The 16,823-nt window shown below is 33.4% G+C and overlaps 1 long non-coding RNA gene across 10 annotated transcripts in view; it reads right to left on the minus strand.

Moving 5' to 3' along the window:
• The window catches only part of LOC143441975 (uncharacterized), a 74,374-nt gene that overhangs the window by 24,254 nt on the left and 33,297 nt on the right, over positions 1-16,823 (minus strand). For 8 of the 10 annotated variants that reach the window (XR_013109792.1, XR_013109798.1, XR_013109793.1 and 5 more), the window contains one exon: positions 1,825-1,868. The exons of the other annotated variants lie outside the window; for them this stretch is intronic. This is a non-coding gene — a long non-coding RNA (uncharacterized LOC143441975). The remainder of the gene's footprint in view (positions 1-1,824; positions 1,869-16,823) is intronic. 10 annotated transcript variants of the gene reach the window in all.

A 16,823-nucleotide genomic window follows, 5' to 3' on the forward strand; every position in this document is an offset into this window, starting at 1 on the left:
ATTTCCCTCCAAAGTATAATATACACATATGCTGTATATGCATATGTATATGATGTATATGCATATATATATATAATTTCTTCATGAAGCTTCTAAATACATTGGTATGCTAATATTAAGGGCTGATATATCAGCATATGTAGTAAGATAAAATTTAAGACACATTCTATTATTATTCTCTACCATCAAAGCAAGAGTTTTATGCTCCAATATCAATCTCTTTTTAAACATATATTTGTAACCATAATAATATCCTTTAGCAAATGTAGTAGAGAACTAACATAGAAAATGTCTATAATTTATTTTTAATCATCCCTTTTACAAACAGTTGCTTATAACTTAACTAGATTCTTATTGGTACATCTCACAATGGCAATAAATATTGAACATTAAATCTACTTAAAAATGTAGATTTAATTTGGTGAATGCAAGAGAAGCTATGCAGTTTGCTGAATGAGTAAGTCAAATTTTTATTGTCAACATTGTCAACGTCTTCATGAATTAAGAGTAAATGAGAATAAAGATAAATTAAAATGCTTCAATTTTTAAAACCAGAGATAGAGTCCCTAAGGCTGAAGAGCTAGATGGTTCAGTACACACTAATCTTCCAAAGACCTAGCATTCAATTCTCAGCTCCATGTCAGGCATCTTACAAAAATTTAATTATAATCATCCTCCTAGGTAAATGTTAGTATGGAGAACATTGATTCTGAATCCATGTGATGCATCAGTCTATTTTAATTTGTTCATTAATCATTATCACTAAAAAAAGCAACAACCACTTGAATTCTCTCACAGGAGTTAAATTTTAGATGGACCTTGACAATCATTGTTTTAATGTGAGTGATTATTCTTGCTTATAAACGGTGCCTGTTCATGCATATTGAAATTAATTCTGCTCAAGCATGGCTAATAGTTACTAGATATACAATTCAGTTGACAAGTTTTAAAGAATTTTACCTAAATGGTCCACAAAAATCTCGCCCTATAGTTCTCATTGTTGTTTGATTTGTTTTCACTGTATGTACAGTGTCATTATCTATGCATTATGATCAGGATATCCAAATCTATTGAAGAATTAAATATGTCTCTTGGCTGAACCAAGGTTTTCAGTAGCATAGGCTGATAGTTTAAACAATAATATAAGCATCTTAATAGTCATACAGTTCATTCATTCATAAAATTGAATTAATCAGCAGTAGCCTTTAAAATATAACATGAAATCAGAAAACTATTTACTCTAATGGTGTTAACTAAAACAAGATCTTAAGATATCATGCTTAAATACAAAGTTAAATGAAAACTCCCTATTACATAACATAGGAATGTTTTACCTATTTTATCAGTCAACATGCTGACTAGTATCAAGCCATTCATTTCAATGTAAAACACAACTAAATCACATGCATGTAAATATATTTTGCGTAAAATTGTCATTGTTTGAATGGGTTTAAAATATATATTCTAACTGAAACTGGTAACTAGAAATATTTTCAATATGTTTCCAAACTTAAAAGCTTCAAGATTACCAAAAGTTCACTCGTAATGAAAGAAAAGTACTTTCATCTATGTTTCTTCAACTATTCATGAGTCTTTTCAACACAATCCAGGGGAACCACTCATAATTTTACTCCAGGACACAAAGCCATAGTAAGACTATTATCCCCCTAGTTCAAAGCATGCAAGGGAGCCTAACCAGCACAGCTAAGTTATTTGATGTTGCTTTGTGTTACAATCCAGGGAAGAATAAGTGCTTTGATCCAGCTGCTGCCTTAAAAAACTACTCGAGTAAAACTGCTCAGAAACAACTTTGATATGTATCACCTCATCTCCTCGTCAATTCTCAGCTGGATTTGATGGTCAGGTTTCTGGAAAGCAAATCAAGATCAAATTATAAAAACTGTACATCTGTGATGAGATTATTTCTTGATTAAATCAGGAGACTGAGACTCCTCCCCCCTTTTTTAATTTGGTGCGATGAATTAGAGATGACTATAAAGTACGTTTGCCAAGATTACAGAAAGAGGATGGTTAATGAATATGAAAATGTATTAAATTTGAAAACATGGTTCTAATATGTGAAAAGTTTCTTGATATTAAATAGCTACCATATGTTTAATATATGTAGAAAGAAATACTTGTAGCAAAGTATAAAATCATTTTTTACAAGATGGTTTACATTTGAACTGTTGGCTTGCAATTGAATGGGAAAACTTACATTATATTCCTAAAAATAAATTAATGCTTGGCTTTAATCTCTATCACAAAATAATCATTTAAAAATATAATTTTGTGTATTTTTAAATATATAAACATAACATAAAATGAAACACATATATTTAGTAGTTAGAAGCAATTATGTTTTATTTAATATGAGTATTCAAATGATAAAATTAACCATCATTTGCATGTCCCAGTGCAGAAGACTAAAAATTGGGAGCAAAGAATAGACTAATGGCTCTTCAACTCAAGATGTGTACTTTTTTTAACAGGGAACCTGAGTTCAGTTCCCAGCAGCCAGGTAGAGTTGCTCAGAGTTTCTCATACCTCTAGTTCCTAGGAGTATGACATCCTCTTCTAGTCTCTATGCTCATTTATACATATGTTCATGTACCCACATACATGTATGTATATATGGACTATATAATTAAGTTATTTTAATATACAGAAGAATGGAAGTAGATAATTAATCCATTAGCTGGAATTTATTTTTAAATCAAAGTAAATAACCAAAATAGTTCTCTATAATTTGATGTATATGTAAGCATTGAAAAGCTCAGGGATCCAAATAGAAACAAAACATTGTCTTTTTCATTTTATTTATACATATTACATAACACTCTAATGAGTAATATATATTTTAAAAATAATGGAATAAATGCTTTATGTGCACAATGATAAACCAGTTTCAATTATAAAAATGTATTTTCAAATAAGACCCTGCAACTGTGTTTGGGAAAGCCTCCTGTTCATACTTTCATGTTAAACCAGTTATAATTTTTGAAACATCATATTACTGAAGTGAACTTTAAATAATTATATCTATGGAATCTTCAAAGATATTCTAAATACTTATTTATATAACAGTTATTTAAGATAATTTAAAAGAAAAATAATAAGGAAATATTTGAGAATATATTCAAAGGAAAATAGGACTACATTTTAGTTTATATTCATCAAATACACTTTTCAAATTCTCTTCATAAAATGCACAAACACCAATGCAAACATAATAAATATCTGCAAATATTAAAGAATCATGTACAGAAAAGTTGTCCTGTATGTTTTCCAAAAATTTCCTATAATCGTATCTGTGGAAAATAATGCTATATAATAATTATACAAATTTACTGAAAGACTTTTGAAAATAGATTCAAAATTAACATTTACCCTAAGGCTATATCTAGTAAGTTCAAAATATATTTAAAGTATAAAATCTCTATGAAATTTGACTAATATTAGTTATTTGAGAAATTATTACCTGTAAGTTTATCAACGTAAATTAAACAAAAACACACCAGAAAAGTTTAGATAATATTTCATATTTCTACATCTTAAGATCAATTTAGTATATATAGAAATATTATTTTATAAGATATATATCAAGAATAAATAAAATATATATCAATCTTTTGTAAATATAAATGACTGGATTTCCCTATTCAGCCTATACTAACTCGGCAATATGTTCTAATCTTCTGGCTTCTTCTTATTCTCTGATTCCTTCAGTCTTTACCTATGTGTAGCTTATTCTTTCTTCAAACTGTCTCTGTGAAACTGTCCTAGTAAAACTGTCGTACACATACACCACACATCACCTTTCTTATATTGCTCTTAAGCAGCCTTTCTTTCCTATGTTTTTGTCCTGTGAGTTGGGTGCATCTTATTTCTGATTCATTCTGCCAAAACTTTCTCCTACTCATCATGTGTAACATAGACCAACACATGCATGTCCTTACTGAAGAATTCTTCATCATGTGTCCCTTCACATGTCTGCCTCAGGGAAACATCTTTTCACATATGTGAAACACTTCAGGAAAATTCTCATGTGTTTGTCCCACCAAAACACCATCCAACACAACTGGCTTTCCAAAGAAATGATGTTTCTACTTCAGATAATGAGATAATTAAAACATTATGAATATTTTCAAAATCACAATATCACAAATTTTATGTGGGAACAATGCTTTTTAAACCAAAATTGATATTAGTGACTGAGGAAGACTATGCAAATCCTTGTAAGATCCTTACCACCATTCACTTTCACTTGTAAATATCCAAACTATTCAGAGTTCAGGTTAGAGTAGGTGTGGTGGGTACTCAATAGAGTGTAACTTGGATGAGTTAAAGTGATATGATGACTTGATTATACAATAGATATGAGCTGCATTCTGGCTGCTATTAATATTAAAACAATGACCAGTGGAAAGTAAGCTCAGAACTACTGGATGTGTAAATTGTTTACGTTCAATGATGGCTTATATAAAACTTTCTATTTAACTTCATTGAATTAAGAAACACATATGCAGGGAACACCCTCATAGAAGCAGGAGATAGGGGATGGGATAATGGGTTTGGCAGGAGGGAACCTAGAAAGGAGATAACATTTGAAATGTGAATAAAGAAAATACCCAATAAAAAGGAAAAAAAGAAATACATAGGCATTTAGTAACTCACACTTTTTGGTGTACCTATGAGGGCTTCATCCCCAGGTTATTAACTAGGAGATAAGGAAATTCCTAATCTGAGTATGTGGGGCATTGTCTTCTGTGTGGGGACTCTGGACTGAAGAAGGGAAGGGAAATGACATAGATAGCAGAATAGGATGAAGACAGTTCCATTTCCTACCTTATGTGAGCTGAGATATGAGTATTCAGTTCCCGTATACTTCCGTACCCTCTACTACCATCTAGGCAAGGACTGATCACACTTGCTCCAAATTTAAGATCGACTGGAACTCTTCTCTTAACTTTCTTGCTTCTAGTTAAAGATTTGATCACAGCCACAAGGTAACTACTAGGGTTTGTCTGCATTTATTAAAACAAGCAAGCAAACAAACAAACAAACAAAAACCTATGAGAAGTTCCAAATAACCCATAGCTCACAGACAATAAACTATAAATAAATAAATAAATAAAATAACAAAACATTCTGAACTTGAGTATTCAGAAAGGCAATAAAAGGTGAATCTGATATCTGAAGGACTGGAAAGTTGAGATTCACTCTTAATTTGTGAGATGAAACATTTCCCCGTTGATAAAGGACCTTCAAATAAAATCACAACTTTTTTAGTCTGGTGAAGTTTTGACTGGAAAGAATGTTCTCTATTTTTTTCAGATGATTTACATAACATGTTCATTGGTTTACTTCAAAGTTCTCTGGCCTTCCTTTAAGTCAGACATAAGATGCCTTTGAGATAACTGTTCATTTCTTTCTTGGTACAGTCTATTTTAGATGGGAATGAACTATTCTCAAAATGCTTTATACTTGTGAACCGAACATATGTTTTCTGTGTTTTTAAAGTTTATTCTTTGTCAGCATAGAATAGGACTACATTTCAGGCTATAATTCCCCATGTCCAAATATTGCTATAGCCCATTTTATCTTATTCCTTCTTCTGTGAGCAGCTGGTTTAAAAATCTATTTGAGTTAAGCTATGCCCTCAGTGCCTACAGAACACCTGACACATATTAAATGTCAGGTAATTATTTACCAGGTGTGCTAAAGAACAAAATTAACTGGCAGAGATAATCAATGGTCCAGTCCTGGATCCCAGGAGGTTAATGTTTGGCAGGGAACATTCTCGACAATAATTTAAAAATATGTGTATCTGAGTTCACAATTCATTTACTCAACTTGTCAATAAATCTTTACCTTTGGATCCTTCACCTGAATGCAGATTCCTGCCACTTTTCACAGAAGCTTCTTGTATCGGTTTCTCAGAGAACGACTTTGTTCGTAACAAGTGCCCCTATCTTGGCAAACCTATCAAAACTAGTTGGCTTAGTGATTTATTTAAATTCAGTAGCATATATATTGTCTCTCTATTTAGCTTTCTCTATCAATTCACATCTTATTAAAAATTCTAAAATCTATAATGGCTGCTTCATCTCTGTGAGTCCCCAGAAACCCTGCTAAGGTGGTTCAATGATGCCTAGGTCTGCACTAGGTTCTCTGCATGTATGCTGTTATTATTTAGCTTGGTGTTTTTGTAAGATACCCAACAGTGGGTGTGGAGACAGGTCTATGACTCTTTTCCCTGCCATTGTGACCCTTTTTATCCTCCTGGGTTGTTTCATCAACTCTCTATATAAGGGTTTGGGCCTGGTCTTATTGCATTTTGTTATGCTGTAGTCAATTGACATAACTCGAAGGGCAGCTCTTTTTTTGAAGGGAAAGAAGCAGTAGATCATGGGGTTTAGGGAATGAGAGGAATGGAGAGAGGGTCTTGCCAGGATATAGGTATGAGAGAAGAATTAAAACATTGTAAGAAGTCCTATGGTTCACACTGTGGGTCCTTTACTGCATATTTGACTTGTTTCTCCATTAGGTTCACCTTTGTGGCTCAGACCCTGGGATTTTCTGGTTTTCCTTTTAGTTATCTTGGCAATCTTTCACCTCAGGGCACCATCGGTTAATATAACTTGAACTGGAATGCCTCCTTGCAGTTTGATGGCTGACACTGCACAGCCTTTGGAATTTACTTGGTCATACCCAAAGTATCCTAGTCTGAAGACTCTCTTTTATCAGTGTTGCATTGTTGTCTTCACACATAGCAACTTTTCTAACTATAAATTTAGTTATCTTCTTAACCATAGTTCTTACAATTAACAATGAACCTAAAGTTAAAGTCCTTCATGTCTTTGTTCAGTGCTATTACATGATTTTCCAAAAGGAGGGCCAGCAACAGTTGAGCACATAGGCACATGCCCCGACTCACATGTTCACATGCTACACCCAAGAGTCATTTGTAAGTTGAGAAATTAACAGACTTGTCAAAGTACTTGCTGTTCCTAAATGACACATTTTTAGAAATCACTTTTGGATACATTATCACTTGCAGCACCCTACAGTCAGACTTGAGTATATACATCATATTCCTTATAAATATATATAATCAACAAGTACATGTAACTACTATGACATCATACCAAGCCCAGGCCTTCATTTATATTTTAAGCAAGACATTGTAAAGTTTTAACTAATTTGTACTATAGAAGAGTAGCCAACACACTTCAATTTTATATATATATATATATATATATATATATATATATATATATATATATGTTTGCTTTGGTTTAGATTTCTTCATTCTCTAAAACATGACAATGCAATTAAAATAGTAAATTGACCTGGGTTAATAGATTGGTAGTAGAGCACCGAATTAACATGTGCAATGTTCATAGTTTAAAACCCAGTAACCACACACACAGACACACAAAGAGAGAGAGAGAGAAAGAGAGAGAGAGAGAGAGAGAGAGAGAGAGAGAGACAGAGACAGAGAAACAGAGAGACAAACAGAATATTTCCTTTTTTTTTTTTTTTATGTCTGCCATCTGGTGACCTAGAACACTGAGGATGATTATAAACCTGAAGAGATAAATGGATTCTTTTTGGAACTGGAGTTAGAGACAGTTCAGAGCTACCTTCTGGGTGTAATAGAACAAACCTGTGTTCTCTGAAATAACAGAACAAAACAACAACAGCAACAACAAATCAACAATACATGTAACTACTATGACATCATACCAAGCACAGGTTTTTATTTATATTTTAAGCAAGACATGTGCAATGTTCATAGTTTAAAACCCAGTAACCACACACACAGACACACAAAGAGAGAGAGAGAGAGAAAGAGAGAGAGAGAGAGAGAGAGAGAGAGAGAGAGACAGACAGACAGACAGACAGACAGAGACAGAGAAACAGAGAGACAAACAGAATATTTCCTTTTTTTTTTTTTTTTTATGTCTGCCATCTGGTGACCTAGAACACTGAGGATGATTATAAACCTGAAGAGATAAATGGATTCTTTTTGGAACTGGAGTTAGAGACAGTTCAGAGCTACCTTCTGGGTGTAATAGAACAAACCTGTGTTCTCTGAAATAACAGAACAAAACAACAGCAACAACAAATCAACAATACATGTAACTACTATGACATCATACCAAGCACAGGTTTTTATTTATATTTTAAGCAAGACATTGTAAAGCTTTAACTAATTTGTACTATAGAAGAGTAGCCAACACACTTCAATTAGCTCTTTTTATTAATCATTAAAATTCAGATTTCATTCCTAGGAAAATGTTTTTTTGATTACTTGGCTTGTTAATAAAAATAATATAGATAACATGGCCAGAACTTCCAATAAGATTCAGTAACATTTATCCTTATGCTGCAGTTTCCCATTATGACCAGGGCTTTATTTAGTTCTAATTTTACTGTATTTTAATTATCTTTCCTCCTAATAACATATATTCCCATCTCTCTACATTTTGAATTATTAATATTTTATTATCAAATTACCATAGATATAATTAAAGATTGCAAGCACAATTTACTCATACAAAATGCATAAAGGGGTCTATGTAAATAACAGCAACATAAGGTGATAGCAGATATGCCAGAGCAGAATTCTGTCAGTTAAAGGGCTTTACATATAGGAATTGAAGAAGAATTACAGAGAATACTGACAGACAAATTTGAATGGAAAGGGATGTCTCATTGGTTTGTAGTCTAGCAGCCTTCTGTTTATGAACACCTTTATTTGACCTGCACTTCACAACTCTTAGCATTCTGACCCTGTAGTAAGGGGTGACTTATGGGAGAAAATACCCTCCAGGTTCAGAACAAAGACCCAACACTTTCAGCATGACTAGGCTTCACTTTACACCGTTTAGACAGGCATCTCTATCCTTGAAGGTATTGACAACTTAGATAATATGGTTAATTCTTTGTAATGATTATCTTTAGTGATATACAAGAATAGAAAGTCCCCAAATTAATGTTATATAAAGATATAAAGAAGAAAATAAATATAAATATTTATACACACACACAAACTAAAATATTATGGGTGTACCATTTAATACATTTTTACAATTTTGTGGATCTGAAAATATTTGACAGTAATAAAATTGTGATTTAGTTTATATTTTTTTAATGCTAGGTAGGTAAGTTAAAAAACGTACGTTAACTATTTTTCAAAAATTTTAGAAAATTTTAGATTTAAAAATAAAAGAAATCTAACACATTTTAATGAATATCTGAAAGTCCTATCCCAGGTATAATTTCATTATTCCAATGAAATTTGCATTCTTTGAATCCAGCCTATCTACATGTACTTACTAACTTAAAAAAATCACAAAATAATTATCTTTTATCAAGTTAGCTGAATTTTGTAGTAATTTTATTTCATTAGCTTCAATATATTTGCATATTAATGTGAGACAGGTTTAGAAGAAAAGAACAATGGATCCATTAGCATCTCATTAAAATTCTTCTGACAAGACAGCTTGATTTAGGAATAATGAGAACAAAGAAGCTTGGTATACCAGAAGGGCAATGCTTTAAGTCATTATAAGACAACCTTTCACACTAGTGCTATTAATATTTTATAGTGTACTGAAAATTAGAAAACAATCAATAAAAGTGTTATGGAAGTTATTCTTACAGATTTTAAAGTAATCTGACAATTGTAGAAAGTTAAAAAATTATCTGTATAAATATGCCTGATATCATTAAGTTGAATTACTAATATCACATATCTGTGAAAGAAGGGGAGAAAAGGGCTCAGAGTCACTTTTATAACTGCTTTTATTCTCTGTAAATATTAAGTGAAAATAAATCTATTAGTTTACATACATACTTCAAATTAAGCAGAAAAGTAGTTCACACAACTGCATGCAAAAAACAAGAAAACAAAATCAAAACAAAAATGACAACAAAAACAAAATCTATAGGCCTTACACATGTAAAGAAGAGTTGAAAAGTCATTCTGTTTGGAAAAATAAGAAAACATAATTCAACAAGATTTGTCTATGTCAGTGGTATTCCAAATTCTCATAGACCAAGCCTGACAAAGGACCATGCTTCACTGGTATAGGTGACGTTGGGGTGGGTATTCTAGTGATGATCCTTTATCCCTGGTCTAAACAGAAATTAACTCTGGTCCACTCAGTTTATAAGAATATTGAATCTTTCAATAAAAATCCAAAAATCTTAAATATAACTCTAAATTATTAGATATTAGTTAATATTAGGCTTTATTTTGTAATGAATAAAATATTGGCATCACCCAGCTCCATGGACAGCAAACCTCAGACTTGCAGATCTAAGGATATATTATACAGATCTGAGTGAGGTACCAAAGAACTCAAGTCTTTTGAGCTCAGGAGTAGCAGCACAAAAAAGGACTTCCCATTTTTATTAAATTTAAAGTAATAAAAACATGAGAGGACAATTATAGTTTGCTAAAGTGTATACAAGTACCAGAAGGAAAAACAACTGATGTCATGTATTATGATCTTTAGCCATGTGAAAAGAGCTAAGACTCTCCCTCCTGGGCATTTAGCATTTGCCTTTCCCACAGACTATGTGGGCATGGCGGGGCATCCTCTTCATGTCCTTGCTTTTAAGTGAACTCACTTACCATAGTTTCTGCAACACTTCGCAGAAAACTGCCCAGTGAGAACATTCAGCACCCTGTCCTAGCCATGGTTCACAGAAAGTTCATACCTTTCTTATACCAGTTCCCACATATTGAGTCAAATGTAATAAAACCAAAATCTTTTTCCCAGAAAGTTATTATTATTTTTTAAAGAGAATAAAATAGACAGTGGTCAACCTGTCTTTCTGAATCATTTGTGGCAAGAATTATCCTGGAAATAAGTTTGAATCAGTAGAATGAATAAGTATGGCTTAGGGACCTAAAGTTTTCAAGTTACATGGAACTTGCTTTTATCATCTCCAGTCACAAATATACTCAAATGTTTTTTTTAAGGAATTACAACTATGTAAAGACCAAATTGAAAGCTAGAATTTGAGAGCTTGGAGCTAATATTAAAGTATCATGAGTGTGAAAATGTTTGCATCCATATTGACTAGTTATGAAAATTAAAAAAATTATTTTTGAGGTTGCTAGCTGTATTTTTTATTGGCTATTTTATTTATTTACATTTCAAATGTTATCCCCTTTCCTGGTTCTCCCCTCCCTAAAAACCCCTTATCCCATTCACTCTCCTCTGCTTCTCTAAGGGTATTCCCCACCCCATTCCACACCTGCCTCTCCGCCTTGGCATTCCACTATGCTGGGGCATCGCGCCTTCACAAGACCAAGGGCTTTTTCTCCCATTGATGCCCAACAAGGCCATTCTTTGCTACGTATGCTGCTGGAGCCATGGGTCCCTCCATGTGACTACTTGGTTGGTGGTTTAGCCCCTAGAAGCTCTGGTGTCATCTGGTTGGTTGATATTGTTCTTCCTATGGGGTTGCAAACACCTTCAACTCCTTCAGTCCTTTCTCTAACTCCTCTATTGGGGACCACATTGTGGACCCTGTGCTCAGTCCAGTTGTTGGCTGGGAACATCCCCTCTGTTTCTGTCAGGCTCTGGCAGAGCCTCTTAGGAGACAGCTATATGAGGCTCCTGTCTGCGTGCACTTCTTGACATCCATAATACTGTCTGGGTTTTGTCACTATATATGGTATGGATCCCTATGTAGGGCAGTCTTTGGATGGCCTTTCCATCAGTTTTTGCTCCACACTTTGTCTCCATATTTGATCCTGTGAGTATTTTGTTCCCCTTTAAGAATAATGGAAGCACCCACTCTCTGACCTTTCTTCTTATTAATACCATGCTAAGAAATATGCCATTGTAGAATAATGAGTCTCCCTTAAAAAGCAACAGAAAAGAATGTTAGTTTGAGTGAAATCTAAGATCTTGTGAACTGGTAGAACAGATTGAAGGTACACTCAATGAGTTTCCTCTATACTATAAACATTAGAGGTACAGAAAAGACTAAAAAGACTGCAGTCTTGATTCAATATATTTACTGAACACATTAGTGGTACATCAAACTAAATAGGACAGTCTCATCTGTGGAATTTAGACACCAGTGCACTCCTTCCTTACTGTTACAGTTGTTACAGAGTTGAGGTCTATTAAATCATGAGACTCTGTGATCATTCTTCAAATGTTAAGGGAAGTGGAATTCAGGGATGTTAAACATAGCATAAGATATTGTTTACTCTCATCTTACAACATGTGTTGTGCCCACAATCATCACATTGAATCTTGGTGCAGTCATGTCATTGCCTGAAGTTTCCTTACAGAGCCTATACAATTTTATATATATATATATATATATATATATATATATATATATATATATATATGTTCTAGTTTTTTAGTTTTCAGAATATGGAATAAATTGTTAACTCTAAATTTATTGTTTGATGCTCAGAGTTGTGATTTTTCCACAGTAGTTTGCAGCATGATCTGAACTTGCATCTCATACAGTCACAGCTACTGAGAACATTGTTGTTGTTTATTCTTTAAATAATCCTGTATGCTCCTCTCAATCTCAATTAACTAGAGTAAAGCCAATGTAATGCAAACCTACTATACTTCACAATATCAGTGTATTTAAGTATAAGTAATATTACCTAGATATAAGTCATTATTTATGTTTTTCCATATATGTATGTATAATATAAATATATTGTATATATTTTTCTTATACATATGTGTGTATATATAAATATCTATAACATATATATTATATATGCTTATATATAATACATAATGTATATATAATCTATAATATACGAATGGACTATAACTTAAAAGCTTTTTATTTAACTCATATCCTTTTTTATTTTTTAATTGAATATTTTATTTACATTTCAGATGTTATCCACTTACCCCATTCTTCTCCCCCCTGCCCAGGAACCCCCTCTTCCATCCTCCCTTCTCCTGCTTCTATGAGGATGTGCCTCCACTGACTCCCCCATCCCACCTCCCCACCCTTGAACTCCCCCACACTCAGCATTCTGCCTTCATGGGACCAAGGATCTCCTTTCCCACTTATGCCCAACAAGGCCACCCTCCCCTAAATATACAGCTGGAGGCATGTGTCCCTCCCTATGTGCTCCCAGGCTGCTGGTTTAGACTCTGGGAGCTCTGGTTGTTGGTATTGTTGCTCTCCTCATGGGACCAAAAACCCTTTCAGCTCTTTCAGTCTTCCCCCTAACTCCTCCATTGGGAACCCCTTGATCAGTTCAATGGTTAGATGTGCACATCCTCCTCTGAATATATCAGACTCTGACAGACCTCTAAGGAGACTGCTATATCAGGCTCCTGTCAGCATGCACTTTATGATATCCATGTCAGTATCTACCTTTGGTGACAGCACATGGGATGGATAGCCAGGTGAAATGGTCTCCAGAGGGCCCCTTCCGTTTTTGTCCCACACTTTTTCTCCATATTTGCTCCCTTGAGTATTTTGTTACTCCTTCTAAGAATGACTGAAGCACCCACACTTGGTCTTTCTTCTTCATGAGTTTCATGTGGTCTGTGAGTTGAATCTTAGGTATTTCAAGCTTCTGGGCTAATAACTAATTATCAGTGAGTGCATAACATGTGTGTTCTTTTGTGATTGGGTTACGTCACTTAGGATGATATTTTCTAGTTCCATCCATTTACCTAAGAATTTCTCGAATTCATTGTTTTTAATAGCTCCATTGTGTGAATGTACCACATTTTCTGTATCCATTCCTCTGTTGAAGGACAACTGAGTTCTTTCCAGCTTGTGGCTATTATAAATAAGACTGCTATGAACATAGTGGAGCACATGTCCTTGTTAGATGTTGGAGCATCTTCTGGGTATATGCCCAGGAGTGGTATAGCTGTGTCTTCAGGTAATGCTATGTCCAATTTTCTGAGGAACCACCAGACTGATTTCTATAGTGGTTGAACCATCTTGCAATCCCATCAACAATGGAGGAGTGTACCTCTTTCTCCACATCCTCACCAGCATCTACTATCACCTGAGTTTTTGATCTTAGCCATTCTGAATGGTGTGAGGTGGAATCTCAGGGTTGTTTTGATTTGCATTTACCTGATAACTAAGGATGTTGATTGAACATTTCTTTAGGTGCTTCTCAGCCATTCGAGTTTCTTCACTTGAGAACTATATATTCCATTTTATCATATATCTTATTTTTAGATTCACTTTTAATTTCAAATGCATATTAATTATATTTTTTTCTCCATGTCCTTCCAGACCCCTTCTCTCTATTTAGCCCACTAAATATATCTATTATAGGTTGGTCAAGCACTTCTGAATGTGAGGCCTGTCTGCAGTGGCTGATATAAGCAGAGCAGAGTCACTCTACTGGAGAAAACTGATTTTTCCTTTCACAGCATGTATAAATGACAGTCAGTTGTTAGCCTTTACCCTAAGGGGTAGGTTTTCTTTCTTTCATGAATATTCATTATAAAATGAAAATTTTACCTATGTGTCTGACTGTACATTCTAACTTTAAAGGATACCCAAATATTTGTGAAGAGATTTTACTTCTGCAAAATTATATTTTTAAAAATATAATTTTAAAATTATGTTAAAATTATATCAATTTGTAGATTGAAATCACCTTTGTTTCCTTGATCAATGCTATTTTCTTTGAATAATTTCCCATTCTATCGATAGACATATTACATTCTTAGTATTTTTTACCTTGATGATTTTTTTTTATAGAAATGTATAAATTCACATGGGTTTTGAAAGTATCTGACTTGTTAGAAGTCTTAAATGTAGAAATGTTTAAGATGAGCCCACTGTACTGTTGGAGATGGCTAGACTACAATTTTATAGTATGTGAAATCAGCTTGATATGAATACTTAGGTTCTAATAAGCTTTTATATTTCACTAAGTTAGTATAACAATGAAAACATTTTACTTCAGACCAGGGTTCAATGTCCTTTTACAACTAAGAAAATGGACATCTGGCTAGAGAAAAATCCTGGAAATTCATCAGACAGGCTACTGTATTTTCTTTCAAATAAATTCCCCCATAAACTGTTTCAACTACCTTCAATATATTTTATAAAAACATATTTTATAGCTACATTGTGTTAGAAATGAACCAATTTTATGTAAATGAACATTCTGCATTCTGCAGATAAAACATGCTAATTTTAACAATTTCAGACATCTGTGACAGAATTTCTAAACTACCCGGCTGGATTAAGCTGACAAATGTGAAAAAGTAATACATGGCTAGTCACCTTTTAATTCTTACATTTACATTAAACTACCACTTCAAAGGCCAAGGGTAATTTCACACTTTAAAGTTTTAAATAGCTCTTATTCAACTTAAACAAAACATGCCCTTACTGAAACACATTATAATGGCTGTTTTTCCTTTATTATGACTTCTATTTTAGAGAATATTGAATAATATAATTTTCTTCTCCCAAATAACTAACACCCACAAGGTTCTGAATATTACTCCCTCATAATTCTTTATATGCTGAGAATATATATTTAAGAACAGATTTCAATGTTGTATGTATAAATTTTTCCATAAACATTTGGTAGTTCTTGTATAGGCTTATTTGCATAAAATTTACATGTGCACATGCATTATCATGTTTCCTACTTATGTCCGTACAATAAAAATATTCACATTTCTTCTAGCTCATATGTACCACGTATGTCTTTGAAGACCTTGCATATGTGAATTCTCTTTACTCTACCATTGTCTGGATACAGAGTACTAATTTCACACCCACCCATTTCATAAAATGAGACTGAGAGTTTATTTAAGAACTCCCTTAGTATAGGACCAAAATCCTAAAACCAGTCTTTCTTAAAATCTTTTAATATCTAGTGGGTACACAAAAGAAAGGATTTTGTGGTGAAACGTTTACATTTCAGATTACTTCTTGGCAGTATCTGGTACATTTGACTACTGAATTTTTTAAATGCTTCAAGTAATTGTAACTACTTTTTTATGTGTGACATTTCAAGAGTCATTATGTATGTGCTTTGCAAGAAAATCATTTCTCTTTAAGAACAGCAATGAGCAGTATAGTGAAAAATCAATGCCAAAATAGATTTAAAAGATTTGCCTTCCATACCACACATGGGGATTTATGCTCTTTGGATCTTGACTCCTAAAAGTAAAATGTGTTCTATCTGTAGAACTTATCTTTCATTATCCACAACAGCCCTACCCTCCAAGGCATCCTCAAAATAGATCTGAAGCCAATAAATAATTTTCATTTTGTAAATACCTACTCATGGGAAAACTTGTAGGCTTTAGGCTTTGCTGGAAGTGTTGAGAGATTTAGCAATAAGTTATATTGTTGCTTAGCTTCAAACCAAGTGTCAGGGCTGCATGATTTTTCGGAATGGGGAGGAAAAATATAGTCTTAATAAGCAATGGCTAATTTGGTAGCGCTGTACAGAAATCATCCAATCATAACTCATCTTTTGGAATTCTAGAGACTTTTATAATGCAATACAATTCTTGTTCCCTTAAATTATCCATAGTAAAATGAGAATAAGCATTATAAATAAGGATTTTGTTTTTCAGAATTGTCTGAACTTTTGGACACTTTTTAAAGCAACACTTGTTCTGGATGAGGACAGTTTAGTATCAGTGCTTTGTAGTGAAAAACAATCAAGAGTGTCTCAGAGTTCAACTGGCAAAGGTTGAAAGCTGAGCAGGATCAGCACAAGCTACAGTGTGTGTTTACCCAAGAACAAAAATATAAGAGGATAGTTCTTGCTGGATGACTTTGGGGAGAGGGAAACA

This window comes from Arvicanthis niloticus, chromosome 4 (genome assembly GCF_011762505.2).
Source record: "Arvicanthis niloticus isolate mArvNil1 chromosome 4, mArvNil1.pat.X, whole genome shotgun sequence".
Taxonomy (NCBI): Eukaryota; Metazoa; Chordata; class Mammalia; order Rodentia; family Muridae; genus Arvicanthis; species Arvicanthis niloticus.